Below are 4,506 nucleotides of genomic sequence, written 5' to 3' on the forward strand. Positions count from 1 at the left end.
TTGGCCACAACTGAGCGACTGAGCACACACATCCTGGGCTTAGGGTCTCCTAGCTATTTAGTGTCATCTGTGTGTATGATTGGAGGTCTCTGGACTCTGCGGGGTGTGTATTCAGGATTTGTGGTCTCTGAACTTAAGAGTGTGAGTTCTCTGAGACGTTTGCTGTTGTTCAGTCGCTCAGTTGTGTCTGACTCTTTGCGACCCCATGAACTACAGCATGCCAGGCTTCCTGTCCTTCACCATCTCCCAGAGCTTGCTCAAACTCATGTCCATTGAGTCAGTGATGCCATCCAACCATCTTGTCCTCTGTCATCCCCTTCTTCTCCTGCCTTCAATCTTTCCCAGCATCAGGGTCTTTTCTAATGAGTTGACCCTTAAGATTTTTAGGGTTCTATGTCAATGTGTGAGTTCTATTAGCTGGTTACTCCTTGTTTTTGAGGGCCCTGAACTGGTTGGCTTACTCCCAGGGTATGTATTCTTGGGGTATGATCTGTGAGACAGTTTTGGGCATGGTGTCTAGGATAGGTCTCTGCAGGTCTCTGAGATGTTTTGGTATCTATTTTCAGAATGTGAGTCTCTGAGGTATTTGGGAGAGTCTGCATCCAGAGTTCGATGTTTCTGAACACTTTGGGTATCTGTGTTTGATGGGGTGAATTCCTGGAGGCATTTGGAAGTCTCTGTTCATGACCTATGTGGACATCTTTGTTCACAGTATGAGATCTCCGAGCAGTTTGGGGGTCTGTGTTTAAGGCATAAGTTGTCTGAGCACTTTTGAGGGTACTCATCTCAGAATATAAGGTCTCTAAATTTATTGTAGCATGTTTAATGTCTTTCTGCTGCTTGGTATTTGTGCTTAGGAATGAGATCTCTGAACTCATTGGTGGTATGTGCTTCAATGCATCAGTGTGAAGTATTTCAAAGTCTGTGTTCAGGGTGTGAAGTATCTAAACTCTTTAAAGGTCTGTGTACCAAGTTTGAAACTATGGTATCTGAGGTTCTGTATTCAGTGTGTGAGGTCTCTGAACTTATTAAGGATGTGTGTTTCGAAGTTTGAATCTGAAGTATTTCCAGTCTGTGTTTAAGGGTGTGAGGTCTCTGAAATTGTTGAAGATGTTTGTCCCAAGGTTTGAGTCGAATGTATTTGGGGTTTGAGTTCAGGATCTGAGATTTTAAACACTTGAATGATCTCTGTTGTAAGGTCTAAGTTTGCTCAGGGGATATTTGCTCAGGATGTATGGTCTCTGAAATATTTGAGTGTCTGTTTCTTGGGGTTTGAATATAGCACACCTGGGGGTCTCTTAGAGCATGAGGTCCTTGAACTATCAGAGGGTTGGTGACAAGGTTTGAATTGGAGGTTTGCAGTCTGTGTTCAGGCTGTGAAGTCTCTGAACTTTTAGGGGGTCTTTGTCCCAAGATTTCAGTGTACATTATTTGAGGCCACTGTTAAAGATATGAGGTCCTTGAATTTTTGGAGAGTTAAGTCTAATTTGAGTATCTGTGTCTAGGGTGTGCAGTATTTGAATTTTTAGAGTGTCTGTGTTCCAAGTTTGGGTTGGAGGTATTTGGGATTTGACTTCAGAGTGTAAGACTCTTGCTCTTTAAGGGTCTTTATTCCAAGTTTTCAAGGTCTATATTTTGAAGTATTTAGAAGTCTGTGTTCAGAGTGCTAGGTTTCTGAACGCATTAATACAGACTCTGAACTTGGTCTATATTCCAAAGTTTCAGTTTGAGGTCTTTTGGGGTCTATGACTGGAGTATGAAATCTTTGACACTGTGATCCAAGGTTTGAGTCTGAGACATTTAGGCATTTCTGTTCAGGGTATAAAATATCTGAACTCTTTGAGGATGTGTGTCCCAACTGTTTTGTCTAAGTTTTTGGAGGTTTGTGTTCAGAAAATGAGGTCTTTACATGCTCTGAGGGTCTGAGTATCAAGGTTTGGATTTGAGGTATTTAAGGGTCAATATTTAATGGTGTGGTGTCTCTGAAAACACTGACAGTTTGTTTTAAGGTTTGAGTGTTGTATCTGGTGGTCAGGTGTGAGGTTTCTAAACTTTTAAAAGGTTACCAAAATTTTATGAGTCAGTTATTTGGTGGCATTTTTCAGAGTGTGAGGTGAATTTGTAGGTTTCTGTGCCCCAGTATATGGGTCTGAGGTATTTAGGGGTCTGTAGTCAAGGTGTGTGATCTCTGAACTTTTAGAGGGTCATTGTATCAAGTTTTCACTGTGAATTATTTGGGTTCTGTGTTCAGGATTAAAGTTCTCTGTTCTATTTGAAAGTCTTTGTTTCAACTTTTGAGTCTGAAGTGTTTGGGAGTCCTATTCACAGTGCGTTGTGTTTGAACCCATTGAGCATTGTATCCAAAAGCCTTAATCTGAGGTATTTGGGTTCAAAGTTCAGGGTGAGACATCTCTGAATTTTTAGAGATTCTTTTGTTTCAAAGTTTTTAGTATGAATTACTTAAAGTTTGAGGTTAGTGATTTTTTTTTCATTTATTTTTATTAGTTGGAGGCTAATTACTTTACATCATTACAGTAGTTTTTGTCATACATTGAAATGAATTAGCCATGGATTTACATGTATTCCCCATCCCAGTCCCCCCTCCCACCTCCCTCTCCACCCGATCCCTCTGGGTCTTCCCAGTGCACCAGGCCCGAGCACTTGTCTCATGCACCCAACCTGGGCTGGTGATCTGTTTCACCCTAGATAATATACATGTTTCAATGCTGTTCTCTTGAAACATCCCACCCTTGCCTTCTCCCAGAGTCAAAAAGAGACTCAGATGTATAGAACAGACTTGTGAGGTTAGTGATTTTTTTAGAGGATCTCTGTCCCAAGTTTGGGTCAGTGGTATTTGGGGTCTTTGTTCAGGCAGTGATGTCTCTGAATTCACTGAGAGTCTGTTTTACAAGGTTCAAATCTGAGGAACTTGGGAGGACAGAGTCCTGGTCATGAGGCCTCTCAATTGTATGAGGATCTGACTTTTAGTATTTGAGTTTGAGGCATTCTGGGATCTATATTCAGGGTGTATGACCTCTGATCTATTGAGGCTCTGTGTCCCAAGGGCTGAGTCTGTAGTGTTTGGTGATCTGTTTAGAGTGTTAGTTCTCAGAACTCTTAGAGAATCTTGGTTTTAATGTTTCAGTCTGAGATATTTAGGAATTTGTGCTCAGGGTGTGTGGACTCTATATGTATTGAGACTTATGCCCCAAGGTTGAAGACACGTAGGTTGGGTGTCAGTATTCAAGATGTCAGGTCTCTGGATTTTTTTTTACTATGTCCTAGTATTAGAGTCTGAAGTGTTTGCAGGACAGTGTTCAAGTTGTTTGGCTTCTCAAATCTTTGAGGGTTGATATTTTAATGTTTGAGTCTGGCATACGGGGATCTGTTTTCAGAGTAAGAGGTCTCTGAACTATTGGGATTCTGTGCCCTATAATTCTGTAGTTTTGGGGATCTTTTTCTAAGTGTTAGGTTTGAACCTTATAAATCTGGGTTTTGTTGCTTGAGCCTGAGGTTTGGAGAGCTGTGTTCAGGGCATATGGTCCTTGACTCTTTGAGCCCTAAACTTTTCAATCTCCAGTACTTGGTGGGGGGGCGGGGGGATGGTCATTGTGAAGTCTTTGAACTTTTCATATCTTTTCCTTAAGGTTTTAGCATGAGGTTACTGGGGTCACTGTTCAGGATTTGTGGTCTCTGAATTTTTTTTTTTGGCTGCGGTGAGTCTGCATTGCTTTGTACGGGCTTTCTCTAGTTGTGACCAGCGGGGGCTACTCTTGGTTGCAGTGCGCAGGCTTCTCCTGTTGAGGAGCACAGGCGCGGCAGTTGTGGCTCACAGACTCTGGAGCATGGGCTTAGTTGCTTGGCGGCATGTGGAATCTTCCCAGACCAGGGATCTAACCCGTGTCCCCGGCATTGGCAGGTGCATTCTTAGCCTCTGGACCACCATGGAAGTCCTGTGGTCTCTGGATTTTTAGAGGGTCAATGTCCCAAAGTTTGAATCTATGATATTTGGGACTCTGTGTTCAGGATGTAAGTCTCTGAAATAATTGAGTGTATTTCCGAGTTTTGAGTCTGAGGTAATGTGGGTTCTTTAAGGTGTAATGACTGAAGTTTTAGGGTCTGTGCCACAAGTCTAAGTTGGGATTTGAGTTCAGGGTGTGAGGTCTGTAAACTCTTTGTGGGTCTGTGTACCGAGATTTGAGTCTCGGTATTTGGGGATTTGTTTTTTAAGGTGTGAGGTCTCTGAACTCTGATCATTTCTGTCTCACAGTTTGAGTCTAAAGTATTTGTGCTCTGTTTTCATGGTGTAAGGTCGTTGAGTTCACTGAGGGATTTTGTTCCAAAGTCTGAGCCTTAAGAATTTTGTGGTGTTTGTTCAGTGTGTGAGGTCTCTAAAGTCTCTAAGGTGTATGTCACAACTCTGTATAAGTCAGAGATATTTAGGGATCTGTTTTCAAGGTTTGCTGTTTCTGCATTCTCTGAGTCTTTGTGTCCCAAGGCATGAAG

This window comes from Odocoileus virginianus, unplaced genomic scaffold (assembly GCF_023699985.2).
Source record: "Odocoileus virginianus isolate 20LAN1187 ecotype Illinois unplaced genomic scaffold, Ovbor_1.2 Unplaced_Contig_22, whole genome shotgun sequence".
NCBI lineage: Eukaryota > Metazoa > Chordata > Mammalia > Artiodactyla > Cervidae > Odocoileus > Odocoileus virginianus.